Source organism: Drosophila sechellia, chromosome 3L (assembly GCF_004382195.2).
Source record: "Drosophila sechellia strain sech25 chromosome 3L, ASM438219v1, whole genome shotgun sequence".
In the NCBI taxonomy this organism is placed as follows: Eukaryota; Metazoa; Arthropoda; class Insecta; order Diptera; family Drosophilidae; genus Drosophila; species Drosophila sechellia.
Window position 1 is genome coordinate 4,686,228 of NC_045951.1, and position 24,183 is coordinate 4,710,410.

Consider the following 24,183-nt stretch of genomic DNA (forward strand, 5'->3'; position numbering starts at 1 on the left):
CCACAGATACAGATACATCTGCAGCTACAGCTACAGACATTCTTTAGCCGCCAGCAGTGGAGAAGCATTTTTCTGCACAATTTATGTCTTTTAATGAAAATTTGTATGTATGCCGGTTGGAAATAAAAAATGTTAAATCAAAAAGAAAAGCAAGAAAAATGGCGCTCAACACGCTAATAACTTTTCAAAAGGAAATGTGCAACATACAGATGTACACTTACATACAGATATTATACCGACCAGAGGGCCATAAGTTACAGCAAGTGTTGGCCCTTTTCGTAGCGCTCCCCTTACCAAATTAGTCTGCAATTTGTAAAAACACTATGTCGGCGGAAGAGGAGTGGGGAGTCCTACTCTGCTTTTGGGCATTTGCGGCTTTAAACTCTGGCCCAGACATTGGTCAGCCAATTTGCCTTTTTGCCTTGGCTAATTATATATCATTGACGGCACACACATGCTGGGCCTGGTCACCATTAGTCAAAAGGGAAAAAGATATAAAGCAAGCTACTAAATTAAGAAAAAAAAAACGGAAAACAGGCCGCCAATTAGCCCGGTTACTGCAATCACTGAAAGCTCGGCTCACATTAAATTAATTTGAGCTACCCAAATACCCGATCCCAAGTACCTGCATACATACTATATTGCCATTATTAGTTTTACGACTTTGTCTAAAACATTTCACAGCTCGGACCGAAACAAAAGCAAATCCATTAACGAAATTGGAAAGAATGGAGTCGGAGCCAAAGTAACTGCACACAAAAGCCGATAATGCCTGGCCAAAACACTTGGCCAGAAGACCGCCGTCATTGTCCCAACATTTTGCTTGATGTCTGCCATTTCCTTTAACTGAAATTAGTTGTATCTTGCTCGAATTCACATTGAATTAATTCAATTGCGGCAAAGAGCGGAAGGTCCAGAGCTATTTGAACGGCCTTTAACTGCAGATGGTTTAAAAATTAATTATGGTAAATTTGAAATAGCCTAACCAGGCTTTCGACTTTCTATTGCAATCATTTTTATTTTGGTGGGAATGCAAAACCATCTGCCATTGTGTTCTTTTGGCAGTTCGCGGGAAAGACAGCGTGAATTCATTCAAATTAAATGGTAAATTTAAATAAATGTGACGTATAAATGTTAATTTCGAATATTTTACCAACACTTTTTATGTAATCCCCGCATTATTGCCTTTTTTATTCAACTTTGTTATTTGTAAAATGAACCAAACATGCATTTATGTTTTTCTTTAATCCCAGTGCTTAGGTAAGCACTACTTTTTCTATGTCACTATCTTAGATCCGATATTTAACTACTGCTTATGTAAACGTTCGATAAATCTTGCCAAACTATAAATAGGAAAAAAACAGCAAAGGTCAGCAGAAAACAGAAAAGCCGTCGATACAATAAGTTTGCCAAAGTAATTGAATAGCTGAACAAGCGAACTTAAAAAGCGGAAGCCACTTGCAAGACAAACTGAACAATAGGTGGAAAAAAACGGAATCTAAAAAACGGCTCAATTTTCAAGTATTTCAGTTTATTGACAAAAAAGTACCAGCTCACCGAACCAAGTAAAAAAAACTGTGGCGATCTATATTTGGCCACATAACACCTCTCCTCCAATTGCCCCCGGGGGTCAGCAGACCCGACTTATAGAGAAGGTAATACCAGCAAGTCAACGAGGCAACGCCATCATCTTTTTATAGCCCCAAACATCTTGACAATCGATTGGGTCGAGTCACAATTAACGACTGACATTGATATTTAATGTGATTTTGTATGCATTTCTAGCCTTTTGTCCACGCTCATAATTGTATATTTGTTGCGGTCTCTGGACAGTTATTATTTAAGCTTAGTTCACAGTGGTCTCAGATAAAGACAAATACGAAACGCAACTCGATTCGAGTTAAGTTCGATTTTAGCCTTGACTCTTGAGCCGCTTGGCCGCTTGACTTGGCTTTTGTTGTGTTATTGATTTCGAGCCGCACACAAGAAAAAATGCGCAACAATGGCCAATAATTGATCACGTTCATGGTCCAATTTGGCAGGAGTTCAGTGGGTTTGGCAGCCGGTGGTGGGGGGTTTTTCATCTGCTCAGGGTTGCATTTTGCGGGTAAATATGTTTTCAGCCAACACCAGATGCCAAGAACTTCGATGGCCGCTTTTCTTTGGCTTGACTGCAAAGCGAGAAATTCGCTTTTTGATCTCTGATGTAAATTAATATAACAAGTTCTATACTCTGTTCTTTAATACCATAATAATCAATGCAATTGAAGTGCTTTTAATTTTGTAAAGTTGAATAGACATTAAACTAATAATTATTTTTTAAATTAAATCAGCCATTTTGAGTTTTCATTATCGACAGCATTTCAGTGCGATATGAATTCAATAAAGTGAGAACCGAGAAGCCTTAACATAAAAACCGCTTATGGTGTTATTAAAAATAGCTTGCGGTTGGGGAATTTTTTTTTTGTTGTTGCCACAACCAGTTAAAAAGACTGCAACAACTTGACGGAAGTTTCGTTTGGGACTTGGTTATTGACCAACTTTTTGTTTCTCTCGGTGGGTTATTATTTCTTTCGTTTTTGTGTGTGTTTGCCCCGGCAATTAAGAACGCTCAGAAGGAGCAACCCGAGCTGGGCCAGCTGTCAGTCTCCTTTGGTTATTGTGGCAGCAGCTCCGCTCCGGCAGCCTCATCAATGTCGGAAACTTCATCATAACCCCGGGCCATATACGCTGGTGAGAGGGTGCAACTTTATACCACCTCAGACTTTCAAACATCCCCACCTCCTCCTCTACAATCCTCCTCCTCTTCTGCGGCGTTCTGCTTCCGCATATGCTTCATAAACTTGCCATCTTGCATTGGCCTATAAACCGAAAGTAACACGCTCACACCGATACGCACACATGCAAAGGCAGACATTTAAGACGAGTTCCCGGGTAGCCCCTACCATTTTCAGTTACCCCGCAACGTCCCTATTTCTACCACTTTTCAGCAGGCGTTGACTGGAAGCCGCAAGAAAAAAATATTTGACCTACATCAAGTTTTCAAGTTGCTTGTTTGTGTTTCGTCTTCTTCTTGTTTTGCCTCGTCTTTCTTTTTATTTTAGTCAGAGAGGCTTCTTCATCATCATCACCATCAGCATCATCATCGTCATCGTTTTTAACATCATCTTGTTGCCACGCTTTATTTCTGCCTTTACCGGCTTTTGCCTTGCTGTTGCTCTTTTCAAACCACAATATTTGCGCATATTTGGTCAACTGCATTTTCTGACTCCCTTCTCCTTCTAGTCCCATATGCGCCGTCTCTTTCACCTCAGTGGTAGCCATCTCCCTCTATCCGCTTGGAACTTGATTGTTTTCAATTTGCTACGGCATTTTCATTAATTTTTCAACATCTTGTGTGTGTGTGTCAGTGTGTCGTTGTCGACATCTTCGTAGCATCCCCCCACTCCGCCCACGCATAAAATATTGAAAGACATTCTGCAGGCTTCGGTGATGACCAGCCAAGAAATATCCACAACATCCGTAGAAGCAGCATCATCAAACGTGGGCAATGTCACTTTGAAAAAAATTACATTAAATATACCATTTTTATGTGCCGTTTTAAAATGCAATCAAATGTTTTGCTATGGTGGAGAAAATGTGTTTACTTAAAATTTATTTTAAATAGAACTGAATAAGTTATACCAATAGAAACATCTTTAAGTCCTATATCCTTTATGGGGATCTTAACTCTAACATATAATCAGTATGATTTTACGATTTGAAACTTGAATGAATGCTGAAGTTGAAACTTATAGATACTAAATCTATAAATTCTTAAATTTTGGAGTTTTCATATCGTCTACCTTTCTTAACTTATTTTTCAGTGTACAATCCACTTTGTAGTGGTCTTTTTCTATGGCTTACTCTAACTTTGTCCAAGTCTGCCATTCAGTCACGCGCTCTGCTGCACCGCCCAGCCCCGCCCACATGTTCACATCTTTCCCTGATTCATAAAAAATTTGAATTTATTTCGGGGCTAACATTTTTGTTGTCTCTGTTTTGGTTTCGCTTTTATAGAAAAATTTACATATTGGGCCGAGGGCTGCAGTGGCTGTTAAATTGCACTGGTTGCCAAGGCAGGCCAACTGTTTTTACAATGAATTTCGTTACGGGAAAATGTTTGCAAATTTAAAGTGAATTTAGCTTAATGGAGGATAATTTTAGCGATTTGTTCACAGTTACTTCGCTGTTAGGCGGGGTTTCCGCTATTAAAGCCGCCCTGTGGCTTTTACCGATATAGCCTCATATGCAGCTGGGTGTGGAAAAGTAGAAATTGAACTCTAAAAAAAATAGGCAAAAATCTAAATCATATGTTTTACTGTTATAAAATGTAAAAAACTATTAATATTTTGTGATTTCTTTTATGCATATATTTTTGCCCAATTTTTACTGCATATTTGAATGGCTGTTCCCTTGTTTTATAACCGCCAGATTAAACGTGCAACACTGCCAAATTTAAACGAGGCCTGGAGCGGGCACCTTTGGCTCGAGGCTAAGTTTCATTTCATTTCGGTTTCGAATGTAGCCAGCGTTTCCATTTCCACTTGGCTTGGCACTGGCCATAGATCGCTGGGGGGCGTGGGTGCATGGGTGTTTTCGGGGGAATGCGCTCCACTGCACGTAGATCCAAACACACAATCGCTCTCGGATGCAAATCACTTGCGAAAGGCGGCGGAGACTGGGCTGGCTTGCCCCATGCAAATGAGCGCAAAATTAAATAATTAAACCAACGCCGGTCCAGCTAAACGGATGGACGGACGGACAGGCGGACGGATGGATAGACAATCATGAGTCGACTGGCCGTTGAAGTCGCAGCCTGCGAGCTGCAACTGTTGCACAAAACCGAAAACTGGCACAGCAACTTTTTCTTTGAGCCAGAGTCCGAGACGGACTTGCAGCGTTTCTTTCGCATGTGGAGCGTTAATGAATTGCCATAGCGGAGAGATGCACTGGGAAAAATTGGGGAATTTAAGGAAAAAAAACTTGAGTTTAAGAAGCTTCGAAATCTGTTCTATCCATACTTTGTGGTCGAAAAAGTGAAGAAAAAGATGAATGCCACGAATATTTCTTTACACACTTTATAAATTAAAATTGAACAAAAAAGCTACTAAAAATATAATATATAGTAAAATATTTTTTACTGTGCCTATATAGAGCCTCAATGCGAGATCTGCCACCGCATTAGGGTGCCGAGTGAACCGGATGGGAATGGTTTGGTTTGGAATCGCGGCAACTCGACTTGGCAATTAAAAGCGGCCAATTGTCGCCTAAGTTGGCCAATGTCCACAATGCGGGCCGAGAAAAGTCTGGTTGCGGCGGCGATTGCAAATCATTAATATATTAACATTTAATGCTGACTGCACTCGGTGCTGGCCCACATGGGTGTCATTGAACCGGATTGATACGAAATCGCTCATACGCCCAGTGAGTCATACACTGATTTTGCCACCCCGAAACGAAACTCTTGCTGATTTTTCGCAAATAAGTGCTAAAAAAAGCTTACTTTACCCAAACAATTTCTCTCTTTTTCGTTTCAGGTTAGTAGGACAGAACGAGTAAAAATCTACAAATACAAAAAAAAAAAACTAACTTTGACTCGGGGCGACTTGGGTTCACTACAGGTAATTGTTTATAATTGGAATTATACAGCGATTTGCTGTGAAATTCGAGTTCAGTTTCAGTTCGGTCGAGTTCAGTTAAAGCGACAGGCAAATTGCCAGAAGAGGAATACGGCAAACAACACAACGATTCTGTGCCAGTTTTTATGGCAAAGCCAAAGAAAAAGTGCCGGAAATTATTGTCTTAAGTAGTTTGAACTTTGCGCATAAAAACTAAAACGGGGCAAGAAAAGACTCACTAACAACTAAATGAATCGCTTTCAATGTTCTACAAGTCGGGCAACTCTTTTCGATGTCAGAGACATTAGCTAGCGAATTTCGAGGTCATAAAAATGATTTACAGCGAATTAAGTATTTCTCTAAAATTAAATAGTTTACCTAAGTACCCGTACTTTCTCTCAAAAATAGACAGCAATATTTTGTAGGATTCCTGAGAGATCTCGATCGCGATCACTTGCGAAACATTATCATACGATAATTAGAAATGAAAGTAAAATTGTGGCAAACTGTGCGTGGGGCCATGACCAGGCACAAATGAACAAAATATTCACTTCACATCTTGGATTGGCCATGATGGGGCAAAAAAGTCAGGCAAACAAAAATGTTTAAAATATAAATAAACAAATCAAATCTCAGTGGGGGGAAAACTCGAAGAGCGCTTTTTGTGTGCGGCGGCTTGAGAGCGTTCTTGAAATATCAATTCGGTGAATAGTCAATTTTGCACAGTAGCCATATGTGCATATACATACATATATATACATATATATATATGTATAAAATGTATCGAGTATATGTAAATACGTTCAAAGTCATAATCGATGACTCCCCAAAGTGCGGACCAACTTCGAGTCGAACTTACTTTCTAAAAATGAGTTCAGTTCAATAACAATTTGCGTTTGACAGATGAAAATATTCGGTTTGATAAATGATGCTGAGGCGCGGAGCGTATGAAAAATCATATTTATATGTACATATGTGCGAGTATATGCGCTTGAATAACTATTTTTGATATATTTTACAGCAAGACTGGGCTCTTTCAAAATTGATTGCCCACAATTAAAAGTTAAATATTGAAAATTAAAAGGCGAATGCCATGCGCTACAAAAAGCTCACTTTTAAAATTTATGATATACATATACATCATGTTTTTTAATAGCTCTTTATTTTATTTGTAGCAATTATTAATGCAAACACAGCGCCCAGAAAAAAAGATGGAATATTTGCATATATTTCATATAGAACGCGACAATTTCATTTGTTGTCCCCCAGAATCTTTCGGACTTTACGTTCCATGCATAAATCATTTCCTGCGTTTTTTAACACACTATTATAATTACATTTTAATTTATGCAAATATGTATATATGAAAAATTAGCAGTAGTCGCTTGTTTGTGTTTGTTTTTTACGGGCTCATATTTGCTTTAACTAATGACAGCGTTTCAATACGCACAGCAAAAACCAAAAGCGAATCCTAAAAAGTTGCCTCGTTTAGCTGAGAGAGCCTAAAAAAATTACAAGTCAAACAATGGAAAATGAATTTTCAAATTAATGGTAAATATAGGTAGATCAGAAGCAGGCACTTAAAAGTTCTTAATAATAACTAGAGTTGAACGTGGAAAATTAAAAAAAAAAATGTTAACGCGATGCTTATTGTAAATGCTTGTTAAACATTTATTTTTTTTATTAACGCATTAATGTGTTTTGCCAAGACCTTATTTATGTCAAGTTTGATTTCCCCCTTTGTCAGCCAAGTGTTTTCCCGCTCCCATGTGAAAATGAAACCGTAAGCAGCTTCTTATTCGCTTTTCTAGACGTCGAATATCTGTGAAGGGCCTTCAACCACTCGAGCTGTGAATTATTCCACTCAAGAGGTTGTCAGATTATCGGGAACCCAGAACACACGCAAAAACCAACACAGCCAATTGTTAAATTTCAATCTGAGGCATCTTCCTGTTACATGTCAAATTGTGAAAAGGAAAACTTTTGTCCAACATTTGACTGCCAAGCTGTTGTCGAATGACCTTGTGTTCTTTGAGATACAGATACAAGCACAAAGGCGAAAACCCAAGAAACACGGTCGTTTATCTTGTGTTTATCGAGTGGGAGCATCGAAGCTTTAAATGTTTTTCGTTTTCACTTCCGCCCGAGATTGACATCTGAGTTAAAGTTCAATTTCTTAAATGTCAAAAAAAAAAAAAAAACACCTGCAAGAAAGATTGAAATACAATTTGAGTATCATGTTTCATAATCGAGCAACGGTTTTGTAGCTGTATCCGTCGGCCTGTCTCAACCTATAAACATATCTGTTATTTTTCGCGCACAATTACCGATGATTTTCAAAAGCAACCCAAGGAGTATTGAAGCGGAGTTCATTCAAAGATATGCAATAGAGGTGCCATCGTGAGAACTTATCCAATGGAAACTCTTTATTTTATTTAATCCAACTTCTCCTTATAAACTTTAATATATTATCAATCATTAATAATACGAGAAAATACAAAACATTACGCTTCATCTGTTTCAAACCAATCGAAATATGTCGATAGGCAAAATCTAAAATTACACATCTCTAGCGTGTCCATTCTCTGCGGTGACCTGTCATTATGGATTTACGTCTCAGCTCCGTCCCTCTCCCCCATTAATTGTCGTTAATGATGCAATTATGGCCTGCCAGATAGCAACAATAAGATCACTGAAATGCCAAACGAATTTGCTTAATAGAGCACAAGATAGATATATAACCAAAAAATAGAGCAAGACAGCCCAGCCACTCGACTTGTCAATCAAAATTTGATCAATGGGTTCAGCGGAGCGGACTTTTGGATTTGCATCTGGATTGTGGGCGGATATGAGTCTGTGGGACAAGGCTATTTGACGCCTCTAATTGAGTTTTGTAATGCAAATCACTTTCGGTTTTTTCCGTTTCTCCGTTGAAACTGATAGTTGGGACCTCGGTGCGTATACGTATGCGTCAGCCGGACGGAGGAAACTCAATCAATCTGAATTGTAAAGACGGGAAATAGGGTTAATATAATTACGCATCTTAATGATTACTTACGTTGGAGCGGTAGAAAAAGTGGATATTTAATATAATGTTTAAGCTGCTGGAGGTCGTTTATAAATGCGGCAAATTACATAGTTTTTTAGAGTTTTAAAAAGCTTTGAATTTTTTCTGTGAATTCTCATCGGCTTTAAATACAAATTAAGTAAAATGTATGAAAAATAGTTTTTCAACCTCAAAAGAAGCGGGTTTTGGGCTTTACTGAAATAAAGTAATAAAATATTTCGGTTTGCTGTATTAAGTTTGAATATACTTTTAATAAAGTAAGCCCGAAAAAAATATTATAAAATATTTCGATTGGTTGCATTTTTTAAGTTCCCTTTGCAAAAAGTTTCCTACATATAAATTATACTGACTTTCAGACTGGATTCCAAAAAATCGGCTCGAACCAGTTCTGAGTCATCGAAGCAACCGGCTTTTGGAAAATATTTGTATGGCTAGGCTGCACGCGTCGCTCGGCTTAATTGCCGCCGACTAAAAAGTTCAAAAATTTAAATTTTTTTAATTTACATTACTCCCTTTCAACTCCACTTCAGCCCGGTGCGATTTGCTGTGCGACTTTGTTGTTTTCGCTTTCAGCTTTGTCTCGCTTAATGTGCTGTTTTTTTTTAAGATTTATTTAAATGCATTAAACTTTAGAGGTCAACTTCCTTTCACCGACGACGATGACGACGACGTGTTGGCGGATCGAACACGAGACGAGATAACGGCTCAGATTCAGACTCAGACTCGGTTTCAGTTTCAGTTTAAGTCTCGACTCCCTTTTCAGGTCTTGAGCAAAAGGTGGAGAAAAATTCCGCAAGTAAACAACGTGAATATTCGCAAAATCAGCCGCCAAATGTGACATATGACAAGTTGCTGGCTGTATTTCAATGCCACTTGGTCCGTTGAGCCTTTTTTTGCCCACACTTGTGTGTGTATGTGTTTCTGGCAATTTTCCATATGACCTGAAAACAAAATTATTGAATGTGTAAGAAAATAAAATGCTCATCTGCAAGTTCATTTAAATTGAAATCCTCACAAATACGCGCATATATTTACATTGTCGTTGTCAATTTTCTGAAAAGAAAGTGAACAAGGAAGCATGTCAAAAAGTAACTGCATAAAAGTTCCTTGTAAATTTAATAAACTTTTATGGATGGGTGTGTGTGTGTGTGTGAGTGTGTGTTGGTGTTTGTGCGAGGAGCAGCTGCCGTTAATGCGTGTGAGGAGTCCTTGTGGCCCTAACCAATACTGTTTCTTTGGCTGCCGGCAAGGATACCGTGCCATACCGACTGGCATCGAGTGATTGCTCCATGGGGTGCACTTTGGCTGCTCCTCGCGTCTTGTCAACCATGAAAAAAGGACCAAAAACGAGCCAAATAGCAGGGGAAAAAGTAAAAAAAGAAGAGAGCAAAAAAAAAAAAAGCGAACACACACAAAATAAACTTTTATTGTATCCGCATTTCAGTGTCACACGACAACGGCGACGACGTTTTGCCTTTCCTTTCTTTCTCGCATTGTGCGAAAGTCTTTCTCTTTTGCTCCCGCACACTCGGAAGGTTCAGTTTCAGTTCAACTTTTGCCACATGTCAGAGATTGATACTTGCGGCGAAAGTGATTTATATACTGGCCTGGTCCCACTTCCCCATCGGAACGCCAACTACAATTCCAAATACTGCGCCACACTACCGATATTCAGCAGAAGATCCACGACGTAAATTGAGCCAAATAGCTGGCTCATGGCAATTTAATAATAAAGCTGTCAGCTGATGTTGCTGCAGCTGCCAAGGAATGCAGTCGAATAGTTCAAAGTGCATTCACAATTTCCCATTCGATGGCTGCCAAACGAAATGAACATTGTTATTCTTTTTAATCCAAGTTACTGCAAGTAATATGTACTTTAAACGTTTGTAGACGTTATCACAACTTGAAATTGAAAGTTTCATTTAGTAGCAGCTTCAGTTACACCATTAAGTTTCATATTTATTTATATATTTTTAAAGCCAGTATCTGGCTGACTGTCCCATATGTGGCCGAAAAACCCGCCCACGCTCACTGCGAAAAATCAATGTATTGATATTGTCTCTGGCCATAAAAATGATAAATAAAAATTGCAAAAGCAAGAGCAGCAGCAGCAGCAGCATCCATTGATGCAATTGTTGCAAATGCCACAGCTAAAAGGAGCGAAACCGAAACCAGTTTTCCTTTGTCCGCTGATCGGCGAGGAAAGCGGAGCTCCGAGGGGTCTTTCCCACACCGACTAGCACTAATGTAATGCAAAGTTATCGTGGCCATTGTGTGTGGAAAAGGCAAAACGAATGCAGTGCAACAAACGAAAATGACCCAAACCGAACCAAAAAAAAAGCGAACAAGAAAAAAAACAGTGCAGCAGCAATAGTGCAACACAAACAACGAGAAATGGTGGTTCCACTCCGTTTCCACGGGCAATTGAAAGCTGAAATTGCATTTTGTGACTGCACTTATAGACAAAATGGGTGGTGGAGCAACTGGAGGGAGCTCTAAGATGCCAACAGTGAAACCTCCCGCAGGCGGACGACCCAAAGGGGACCAAGATTCCAGCTAGCCCTGAGTGCTTAACAGGTTCTGGGCATCTTAGAGTGAAAATAGAATGGTTGGAAAGGAAAATGCGGGCAATTTGAGGCAAATTACCAACGGGCAGGTTCATACATACATATATACGGAAGCTATTCGCTTAATAGAGAGAATCTTTAAGGCAGCTATGCGGAAATAGTTTACCATGGATCCAACTACATTGATTACACTCGTACTTATCAACATCATTTTTCTCCAAGATGAAGCTGCCTAAGAAATAGTTTTGTTTAGCAACAGATGGACAGAAATCATCTTCTTATATTGAGTGGAAATTTTCTGATGACGATGCTTGTGATTAATGGATCGACGGTTGTCCGTTCACCGGAGATTCCACGTTACCGCTTCTTACAAGTACAAGCCATCTGTGCCCTGTTCGCTCTTTTTAGCCTTGGCTCAGCTTCTCCAGTGGCTGGCTGCGTATTGGATTACCCTGGATGGATGATGGCCTTGTCCGGGGGAATGGCATTATAACTGAGCCGTGCAATTTGCATAGCTGCAATGGAACTCCTCGCATTCGAAATTGTGATGGGGATCGGGGTATATGGGGGATGGGTCACGGGCATATAAATCAATCGAAATGTGGAGCTGTATTCTATATTTCATTTCGTTCCATCAACATGCCAGGCTCTCCTGTTGGTTTTTCCGCAATGTTGAGTCACACAATCCGCGAAAGTCCTGCCATCGCAGTAGCAGGAGCTTACAACAACATTCGGTGGGGCTTTTGTCGCCTTTTGTTGGGTCCTCAAATTGCTGCCAATTTGTTTGTGGCTAGCTACCATTTTGGTCGTTTCTTTCCTTCGCTGCCACGTTTTTATATTCCAGCCCGGCGCATTGTCCATCTATGGGTTACCATGGATTTGGGTTGGGTCTATTTTTTTGCCTCCCTTCGCTGCCATTGCATTTTGTGTTTCGCATGTATTTTCCGGAAAAGTGACTGGGTCTCGGCTTGGGTTTGGGTTTGGGGCTGGGTCAGGAACTGTGAGTCTGGATCCCGGCTGTTGCTGCCGTTGTCATTTGAGGTCAGTTTAAATGGTTTCCTGTCAGTTGCGGTCTTCGGTTTACCAGAAGCGGGCAACAGCATCATTGCCGGCCATCATTATGCATACGTCGCACAATATTCAATAAAGTATTCATTCATATTTCTGCAGGGATTCGTTTCGTTTATTTGTGTGTCCATTTTTATTTTTTATAGACTGCTTGTGCTGTCTCTGGCAATAACTCTTCAAGCTATCGCTCTCTCTTTTTACATTTTTTGTTTGGCCGTAAAACTCTTTCGAACCATTGCGATTGTGTTGCAATTGCCGAATTTAGCCTTGCAGCGCGCTCCAGTTGCAAGTTATGCCCTCCAAACAATGTGCAAATAAAAGAATCGCTTTGCACACGGCGCATAATTAAGCGCATTTTCTTCTGGCATGAAAATGAACACCTCAAGGTGTCGTACGGAAAATGCATTGAATTCAATACGACAGCTACGAAATGAGATTGTGGCATCGTGGTGTTGCAGTTGCTGCCGCCGTTTCTGTTTCTGTTTCTATTGCCTTTTGCCTTCGCTCATTTACGTTTTATTTTATGCTGCCACAAATACCACAAGAATTGCAACACACAGCCAGTCGGATGGTGACTATGACTGACTGACTGGCGTCGACGAATGTGACACCATGGGTTAGCTCGAGTGGAAATGCAGCAGCAACATCTACGGCAGCAGCAACATCAACAGCAGTAACATCAGAAGCCCTATGCATTCGCTACGCTGTTTCTTTCTTGGTTAGAGTCTCTTGTTTTTTTTGTATCTAGTGTTGTGTTTTTGGGGCCAAGCACTTGAACATGATAGGAGCTTAGCCGAGTCAGCCAAGCCAAGCGGAGTTTTGTGGCAGCCAAACACGTAAGTGGCACATGCGCGGCGTAAAATTGCAAATGCCAGCAGCAGCGGCAGCAGCAGCAACTGCGTTAATAATACGGCTGTCTGGCTGGAGAACCAAAACCAGACTCACAGTCATAGTCACTCGGCTACCTGCAGACACAAGCGCACACACATCGTCCTGTGGACGTCCCAAGCGGCGTATGCGTAATGTGGCCTGGACAGCTGACATGACTACCTCCTCTCCGCTTGTTATTGCATCCGAATAGACTTTTTTGGCGTCATGTGATATCCATCTGAAGGGAAGGCGAAGTGGGTTATGTGTGATGGATAGAAACACAATTAGATCATTTCACTTTTTATTGATTTCAATGGACTTTTTCATTAAACGTAAGTGAGTAAAATAGGGTCGTTTGCATCATATCTTTATAGCACTTAAATTTCAAACATTCATTGTATGAGTTACCAAGCCCTTCAAATTACCATTCATCGCTCCACTCTTATTAATCAATGTGGTCTTCCTGGCGGCGTTCAACGCTAATGTACCGATCCGAGTTTCCTGGCGTTGACAGAAGAGAGCTGAATGGAACGAAATAGAATGGGGCCGGGCCAAGTCCTGTCCATAAACAGAAAGACATGGCAGCCAATTAATGTCGACCATGTCACGGGCTTGCTGTGCTACACTGTGCTGTGCCCTCTTTGCCATATTCTATATTCCCTAACTTGGTTGCTAACGAACCTTTCGGGCCAGCCGAACCGTCATCATCGTCTTCTGTGCCAAATCGGCAATTTGTTGTCGTTTATATAAGGCGCATTCTGTGCATTTTCATTGTTATTATTGCGCCATCTCTGGTCCTTTTAGCCCACTATGCCCGTCTCTTTCCCCGCCAACCAGCTGTCTCTTTCTGTGGCTGCAACATGCCATCTTACTTGCACTTCCTGACCGAACTGGTGTATATTAATTTTGATGCTGGGCCAGAGAAAAGTGCACATTTACATGCAGAGCGGCATTTGTAATTTGTGGACTCTTAGCCAAGTACCTTCTTCTTTTTTTTTTTGGGTGTAGACCATGGTAGTACGTAATTGAGTTCATGTCATGTGCTGTCGAAGTCTATCTCGCTTTGGCCTCTACCTCTTTTAATATTCTTCAGTTGGCCCCTTGGAAATCTGCTGAGAATTTCATTAAAAATATTGTTGCATATTATTCGTGTTTTCGTGTTTACTTATTTGGCGAAAAACAAAAGCAGCAGCAATAAAAAAAAAAGTCTCGTGAGTCCATGGCAGTCCGGGGAAACTGAGAATTTCTATAAATCCGCACTTATTCCCAAAACAATAAAACGCGCAACAATTGCGCCCATTCGCTCTTAAATATGGAACAGCAACAAACCAGTGGCGGGTGCTTTTGAGGGGGCAGCAACAACTACGAGTATACCCCATATTAGGAATGCCATAATTCAGCGGCGATGGCTGGAACGGCAGTCCTCGGCTCCGAGTCCCTGCTAAGCCCACTCTTGTAGTCATTTGCCTGGGACCTAGACAAAAGCTGCAGCAGCAGCAACAGGAACATCAGCGGTGGCAACTGCAACACAGTGGGCAGCAGCAACATACTGAGAGAAATCCATGAAACTGGCCACAAACTGGATGGGTTATTTTCTTGAAAAACAGTTTACAATTGTGCTTGATTTATAAGTTAGTTAAATTGAATTTGATTTGGCAAAGATTCATGGTTAATCTTAATATAAAACATTTTAACTATTATTGGTATGAAATGAAATGGTTTTAAAGAAGACTAAGTTTTTGCGAATGTGTATTAGCTGCAGAATGTATGCCAGCAATTTAGACAACTTCGTTGGGGAGCGCAAGCTGGCTAAATTATCAAAAAATGCTAAAGCGAGTAACAAAAAACAAAAGGAAGCGATAACTTGTATCGTTGTGGCCCCAAAGGGGGGTGGGGGCATTGGGGCTTTGGGCTAAAAGGTAAAGGGAGTTCAAGGAAAGGAAGTGGGGAGCTGTCTATTTTCGGGGGCGTGGGCACACAAACACAATAAAACTTATTTACGAGTCACGACGGGGTGGATGCAGTGGCTCCAGTGGCTCCGTAGCGTAGTTCATTGTAATGCACTTAAGGGGGGAGCGGGTGGTGGAAGGGGTGAACAAGATGCGCGCAAATGATATGCAAAAAGGGGGACGAACGTTTCGGTTAAAGGGTAAATGAGTGAGCAGCGTGAAGCGCATGAATGAAAGCGTCCGCGCCCGAGGAAAACTGTTCTCGGGTGTGGGGGGTGCTGGGAAAATCGGGGAAAAGCGGCGGAAAATACAGGCGAAGTGGCGACAGAAAGGCCAGAGTAATATAAATGAAGGCAACAAGGGGCAAGCCAGGGAGCAACAGCAATAATATAATAACAACAGACACGAGCAAGTGCAAAATCGACACTGAAGAAAAATCATGTGATTGGTGTAATAACTTTAACAGCCAAGTAGCTAAAAAAGTGATATAATATGAGGCATTAAATTGCATAAGCAGTTAGCATTTACTTGACTTTGTTTCATATTTTAAAATATATTAACAAATAAAACAGTGCAAAACTACTTGCATTCGTAGTAATTAAAGTCAACATTATTTTAGATAGTTTTGCAATACCAACTAACGACAAATCTCCTTTCCTTCATTTCAGTTGCCCAACGAACGGAATCGGAACTCACTCCGTGGCAATTTGCCTTAAAAGGTAAGCGCAGTCCCTTGAATCCGCCGGTAATGAGTCGGGCCACGCCTCTTTAAGTTTTAATAAGCGCGCCCATTACGCATACGCCCCATTAGCGTGCGCAACATGCGTTCAGCGGCTCAATTTTCGTTCAGTGCACACGGTGCAGGAAGGTCCAAAAGGGATGGCCATATGGAAAGGGAATCGGAGGGCTCTCGGTAGGAGGAGTGGGAGTTGAAGTGCCCGGTGTGGGAGAGGAGTCCTCGTCACAGTACGTAAAGTTCTCAGTAGTCAGTGAAATTGCTGCGCGTCTTGTTTATTGTTGTTGCTACTTGGCTGACTGCTTTTGGCTGAAAAGTGTTGGCAAGTTGGCGATTTTCCATTTCAGACTGGCTTATTTTAAATGCAATATATATAGAAATATATTAATTTAAAATCTTTTAATGGTGCAATTCATCGCACAACATATCTACATATAGCATAAAACAGTTACCTTATCACATTCTATTTGTTCTATTTACCCAGCTGATCGGGTTTTATTTATCAAGTCCCGATGACTGATTTGGCAACTCTGGCCGCCTGAGTTGCTGCTCCTGCTTATGAAGCGCTCGTAGATGTTGCTCCTGCAAACTTTAGACTGCTGCCTTTATTATGGCACTTTATTGTCGACTCATGCTGCATGGAAATTGCACCTCCACCGTTCCATCGCCGATGTTGCAGCATCTTCTGCCGTGTTTCAGCCCCCAGGGCTTCCGATATTTATGGCCGGCAATACTTTGTGCGATTATTTATTCGTTTCTTTGTTTGCTGGCTCGGTGGGTCGAAAACCATATGAGAGCCCGGTCGCGGCTGCACATGCAAATTGGCATCGGGCGGGTGCCAAGGCTCATTAAAATGTACGCCGCAACGAAAAAATAAAAGGACAAAGACGTGGAAAGTAAGGCGAAGAAAACCAAACAATATGCATATTCAGCGAAGGACGCCGGCAAGGACATCATCTTCTGCGAGATGCGTGTGTGAGTGTGCGAACGGGGGTAATCGTGCGTGTAATAAGCGATAATCCATTATATATCAATTTTTATCGCACCCAAAGTCGGGCTAAGAGCATTGTCGCCATACTTTATGGCTCTTACTCGGGGGCGAAAGTTGACTGGCCAGGCTTAAAGTGGGCATGGTACTTAAATTAAGTGCCCTCCTGCTGACAACTTTGTATGGCCCTCTTAGTGGAAACGGACGATTGATTCCGGCTTGATTTTAATGCCACCAAATATGCTAAGCCAATCATTAGGCTTTCTCTTATGGTAATTATCAATAAGTGAGTAACTAAGATTGAGTCAGAATGTGTGGGCTAGCTATGACTTTGGGGCATCAGTTCACATAATGCAATTACCTACTAGGCAGGATCATCAGGATAAAATGCTGGCCTACTTAACCAGCAGTTTTGCAAACTTTTGGTTACATAAACCTGCGAAGCAGCATCATTATTACTCGATTATTAACTGCTACTTACGAAGCACAACTTAGCTACCTTTATTTTTAGGTGATTATTTCTATGATCCCTCTAGTTCTCATTAGTCACCAATCCCGGGAGATATGTGAGTTCAAAAAACTGCGGTGGGTGGCCACGTGAACCTGCTGATGACCGCAGAACACAGAAATGTAACAAACTAAAATCAGTTTAACTGTAATGCGTCACGCCAAATCGCAGTTAGAGTTTTCTGGTCCGAGTTTTTGGGCATAACTTTTGACAGTAACTGTAAACGCTAAGCGCGTGCTTTTTCATCCATTTTCCCGGCTACTAATTAGCTGCCGCAAAATTGACGCATCATCATCCTGCTCATCATCATCGAGGGCAAAACTCGATACCTACGAGGCAGTATATATGTATATATATATTTCACTTTGGATCCCCCGCTTTTCCCCTGAAAGCACCCACTCACTTTTTGCATGTGGCAAGCGGGCCGTGGTTAATTAGGAAGCAATATTTAACGTTAATGCGAAATAAATCGCAGCCGAGTAGAAAAAGTCGCTGGAGATGCCCGAAGAAGTCGCTCACTTAATTATGTTGACGTTTATGCCGGCATCTGCCATCAGACACCCACACAATGGGCTATGAAAAGGGGGCGGGGCGGAGGGTCTAAGCCCGGTTGTATTGCTGGCGAGAACCCAGCAGATCCCCAGTGGTAATCATTATTAATGATGACTTTTAGTTTACAAGCTAATTATTTGTTACTGTTACTTCCACGGCCACTGGAAAAGAACTGCGGGGGCACAAAATGCTCAGAACATACACTCACAAATGAAAAAGGTTACAAAAATCGCCTATCATAATAATACAAAAATGTTTACAAATAGTTATGGATTATATCCATATATGAGGGGCTTATACAATATCTTATTATTCTTCATTCACCTCAACAGTCAGCATTTGAAGCTAATAGATATTTTTTATTATGAGTGGTCTTTTTTTTTACCATTTTAAAACCCTTAATATATTATATTATTATACAGCCTTCTTGTTTTTCCATGTGCCAACTTGGCTGATTCTCAATTTTCAGCTTTCGACGCCTTTCGCTTTGATATCGTGGTCGTAATTAATTTATAATACAGCCTGGCAGCGCTCCGCTTTTTGTTTGGGCTCTTATTAATTACCATTTGGTGTGTGAAATTTTCAGCATATTATGTTTGCCAGTTGATTGTGTAAGCCGGCAGTATTGAAATTGTTAGCCCCAGCGATCTTTGATCTGAAATGGTAATCTAAACGATTCCGAAATGCAAATGTAAGCTGCTTAAAGAGTTATGGCCACAAAAGAAGTCAGAAGTCGAGCGAATGGTATGTGTTTGTATGTAAATCAATCGCAACGCCCACTGTACAAAAAAACTAGAGGCGGTCATAAATTAGCAGACATCAGCGAATCGGGCCAACAATGAATGGATTTGGAAACCAATTCGAAATTGGGTCAGTAGAATTGCGCAGACGCAGCGGATGTTGAATCGCCGAAGATTTGTGGAATTTCGAGCGTGATGTTAGCAAATAAATCTAGATAATGTTTCCTTCAAGCAAAGATATATAGGTTTTTTAGAACCAGACTTTGATTTTATTGGAAAATTAAACTAAATTTTTAGTTTTCAAAGTGCTTGAAATAAATCCCATGAGCTGAAGTGTTAACTACACAGCAGTAATAATGAAAATTTGCATTAATTCTCTGGGCGACAAAAGCCAACTTTTGATGACGTTCGTTTGCAGACAACTGTGCAGACAACTGTGACGAAATTACTTTCATGATTTGTTGTGGTCTTGCTGTTCAAAATTACGCAAACGATCGCACGACGACAGCCAAATAAAGAAAAAATCAACTGAAATGTCTGCAAAGTGCGTGGGAAGCACTGAACACGACATCGAGAAGCCAAAACAAAAGCTTACAGTAGCAACAAAAATGATTACCAAATAACAACAGTGTGGCAAACAATGCAAGATGACGACAAATTAGATGCAGCAAGGTGAAATTAAATAAAAATGCAATTAAAATGCACAGCATTTGCTGCAGCGAGAAAAGGGGCGGGTGTTGCTGCCTCACGTTGGGAATAATTAAAACAATTCCCCCCTCCCCTTACTTTATGTGTATAAGTGAGTGTGTGCGACACAAACAAAAGCGAAAGTGTTGAAATATTTATACACAAAAAAAGTAAGACGACAAGTGTCTTCGGCAATATATAGTACGATATAGTGATAACCGGGCGACAACAAGTCGAATTTTAATTCGCATTTTTAATGGCCACACAAACAACCACTGAGTGAGTGGATCGAAGAGTTTTAAGACCATATATATGTATTTTTGCAGCTACTTTTAAAATGTATCAGCTACTTGATGAATCTTTAAGGCATGCTTAGTGTGCTCAGTAGCAGTATCAATATAAAGTAAGAGCTGATTATCCTTGCTCACAACTTTTAAACCCAGTCTCGCCTTTGCATTTGTATTTTAAACGATGCACGAAGTGTGTGACAAATTTCAGCCGTAGTGCTGCAGTGTTTTGGCCATTGTTGGACGATGTTGCCAGTGTGTCGTTGGTGTTGCTGCCGTGCTGTTGTTGCAGTTACTATGCATCACGACGCATGCGCCACTGGCGGCGTTGTTTTGCTGTTGTTTGTCTGCCGAGCGTCTGCCTGTTCGGCACTGTTGTTGTTTGTGCCGTTTCAGCTGGCTTTTTCGAGGTAATTAAAATGGAAATTGCATTCGCACCAACAACGGCGGCAGTTGTTGCTGGCCAGACGAACAATGCTCGAGTGCGCCACGTCCGTTGCCACAGTTAAATGCGCTAATAACTTTATTCAGGCGTTGTCGCTCTGTGTGTGCGTTGTTTGCATAGTTGCTGTAACTGAATGGCATTGCAACATTTCGGCTCAGATTGCTATCGGGCAGAAGCGACTGACTGCAAGACAATCGCACGGAAATGGCAAATGATGTTGTTACCAATTCCATTTGTTGTTACTTCAATGCTCCCGATTGTCTGCTTTTTTTAATGTCTGTCGTGCTCGAACTCAAAGTTCAAGCGTGTGAAGGGCAAGCAAAGACAAACACAATAAAAACAGACCGAATCAAACAGCCAAAAACAAACAGCAAAGTAACCGTATTTTCACGCAGATTTAATTTAATTTTCATGTGGCCATAAAAACAAAAAAAGAGTGAGACAATGTGGCCAAGACGTTGGATTCGCCCGCAATTTGTTTTCGAGTCCCGGACCCAAAGTTTTTATGTGCAAATCGAAATGTCAATTAGCGTTAACCTTAATTTACATGTCCGTCTTTATGCAACCAAATCGATTCGGGTCACGGATGGGATGGGGAATTTTTCAAGTAATTCGTGAGACAGTCCAAAGGTAGTGCATAGATAATTTGTTCTAGCTTTGAATAAATCACCGGGAAGAAATTTGTTCAGTTCTCAGATTTTAGCCAAATTGAACCCAACAATCCGCTGGTGACGCGCCACAATTGTTAACGGTTATGGCCAAAAACACATGTCAAACTGCGGCCATAAACGCGAATCTCGTTGAATGGCCACAAATTGGCAACAGCCCCGCCGACAAGCTGGAAATTATTTATTAATAAACATAATAGCAAGCGCAGAAGAAACGGCGAAGCAATAATAAATAGAAAACGCACGGAATGTCAATTAAAATTCAAGCCGCATCGCCGCTTAATGTCATAATTATGAGCCAGCTAAAGAGATTTACGCATATACATTTTGTTTCCCAAAACTTTTTGGCCCCGTGCCGTCTGCTCTTGGTTAAATTTGTTATTAATATTGTTCTTGTTGCTGCTGGGCTGCTGTTGCTCGTCCCTTTGCGTGTTAAAATGCTGGCCAAAAACGAGAAAAAAAATTTCCGACTGGCATCGATTATGCAGGAACAGGAAGTGGCACGCTCAGCTCTTGATTATATATATATGATTATATATATGATATATATGATATATATACTTGTATATTATATACATATATATGTCAGACAGTTGACACGTCAACTTCTCGGCGCGTTAACGAAAAAATCCATCTTGGCGTGGATGAAAAAATTGTCATAATTAAAGCATCATGCCACCAGTCAGCAGTCACCATTTACCAGTCACGAGTCACGTAACAGAAATAGCAAATTTAATTTGCGATTTAGATAGCTCTCGCATAAAATTCCATCGCAAATTAATAATATTCAAAAAGTCGCAAAAAAGTTGAGCGAAAAAAATTGGCGAGTGGCGGGAAAAAGTTTTACTTAAATTATGGCCATAATTGACGAACATTGAATGCAATTAATCAATTACTAAAATACTGTTAAAAGCCAGTCGAATGGAATACGGCTAACAAAAAGCTGGCTAATTGATTGTGGCTCCTAAGGTAAATTGTTGAACCGAAGCTTGATGCGCTTATTGGGTGAGACTAAATATAATATTGAATACAACTAAGTAGAATAATGGACCAACTATAGTTTTAACACTGTGTCTTCATAGTCATATTCATTGCTCTTAAGAGACATCCTTCTTTGCCTCCAAGGACATGAAATGTTCAGAATTTGTTGCCTACTTTTGTGCGCTGAATTATTTCTGTCTTCTCGGAACTGCATTTAAAGTTTAATGTGAAAGGTTGTGCGGGCTGATCTGTGCGTAATCTATCCAGGAAGCCAGCTGTCTGAGCATTGACCTGATGTTTATAACCTCTCCCTCTCTACCAACTGCTCCTTCCCTGTCGCACACGCACACAAGGACGACGGTCGCACTGGCTGAAATTTAATCAAATGAAAGCTAGAGGCAATTATCCTTTAAACGCAATTAATTAATCACGCAAACAAACACACGCCCACCGAGTTGTTTACACATATAGTATTTTGTTATTTCGAGCGTAAAGTGCAACGATTTTTCCTGTGCCCCGGTATCTTGTTTGTTTGTGTGTGCGTGTGTGTTTCTACGTGGGCACCACAATATTAACATATCCTGCGTGTTTAAGTTACGCATAAAATTATATCCTCATTGAATTGCCCGGTTTGGCCGGGAAAGTCTGGCTCCCAGCGTCCATGGCCACATAAAATATGCGATTTTCAATAAAGTTGCCATCAGCTTGTTTGGGCCCTGCCGGAACATCGGTGGAGCCACTGGAGGTGGAGAAGGATCCACGGCGATGTCGCCGCGTTAAAATGCGCACCCACGCACATAAATCACGTGCGTGAATCTCTGTGAATGTATTGGTAATGGGGCGGTGGGGATGCGTGGGGGTCGCAGGGTCACGGCAACTGTTGGCAAACGGAAAATCAGGAAAAGCCGTCCCCGCCTGCTCACATATGTACACTAAGCAAAAATGTTTAAGCATTTGTAGTTGTTCAAATTAGCTTTTTTCTTTATTATGTTTTCTAGAGTAATGTTTCACAGAATAAAAGTTGTTATCCAAATATATTTGTTTGTGGAAATCCCACTAGCAGCTATCTAAAATTTGTTCAGTGCATTTGTACGAGTTAACGGCCTATCGGCTGCACTGCATCCGCCTGGACATTGGCCATTGTTGATTCTGGCATTGTTGGTGTTGCTGTTGGGCACACGTGTCAATGGCAGCGCGAGCACATTTTCACTGTCGTGTTTAATTAGAGTGCTGCCCCGAAGGTGCATCCATCCATTTCCCACCCGCTTTTCCGCCGCATCCGCCAGCCACCCAATGCCATTGTCAAGCCCTATGCTTAGGCCCTGTCGCCTGCGTTTGGGCCAACTGGAGTTTGCGAGTCAAGTGGGATATGTGGATCTATTGTATGGAGGATGACTTAAAGGTGCTAATGACACTCAGTGCAAGCAGGCAAGTGCTGTGTTCAATCAGGCGAACTAAGTATTCATTCTGGATTGTGATTTGTGGTAATTGATATCTAGTTAACTTCTGTTTAATCATCAAGTGTTGTTTTGTTCTTGCATATAAAACTTAAATTTAAACTAAGAAGTCAGAAACTACTCTTCAGAAGAATGTATATTATGATTTAAAAAGAGAGATTGAGATAGATAGAGAGAGACCTTCATTTGCGTTAAGCCTTTAATTTTCTCATAATTGAAGTAGCTAGTTAAGCACATTTTAAAACTCTACACCTATATTATACTCGCTATATATATACTCGTTACTTATACTTTCTTTCGGCACCTGCCATCCTTTTGAGTGACTTTGGCTCATAAGTTTCACCTGTCGCAATAACCTTTTGGCATTTGCTCCGCCCCACAATATGCAACCCGACACGTGATTGCTCAGCAATTAGCAGAGGTCTCCACCGGATTCCCACCTGCCTTTCCCTTTTAGCTTTCCCATTTTCCCAGCACTGGATGATTTAACATTTTCCCCGTTGCGTGCTATATTATTTAGTTAGGCAAAAGTGAATAACCGATGGGGGAGTGCATATATTAGGAGTGAAAAAAAACGAAAGAAACTCGAAACAAATTGAACGATTTGTTTGGCCCAACGCCTCGTTTGTTGCGCATACGCCGCGGGAGCCAGCATTTTAGCCGCCTGGGCATTTAAGTGCAATGGTTATTCGGATCCATTTTTTTTTTGTTTTTAAACCTGCACATTTCTTATCATCTAAAGCACATAAACGTGTCATGGGCCTGGGCCGCCGTTTATGGGCGCTTAAAGTCAATCCCGGCCAGACGGCGGGATGGGAAAACTGAAGTGCTGACTGGCGGCTGGTGGATGGCGGATGGGAAACCAACGCACATAGCTATCCCAGCCAGTCAGTCCAACGATCCGCCGAACGAGAGCTGCCAATCGTTGACATTGCAGGCCAGTCTTTAACCGA

General features: G+C 41.0%; 1 protein-coding gene across 1 annotated transcript in view; it reads left to right on the forward strand.

Moving 5' to 3' along the window:
- LOC6610826 overlaps positions 1-24,183 on the forward strand; it is a 107,581-nt gene that overhangs the window by 25,850 nt on the left and 57,548 nt on the right. Inside the window, exon 3 of the mRNA XM_002035356.2 lies at positions 15,850-15,900. The gene's annotated coding sequence lies outside the window, so the exon portion shown is untranslated. The remainder of the gene's footprint in view (positions 1-15,849; positions 15,901-24,183) is intronic.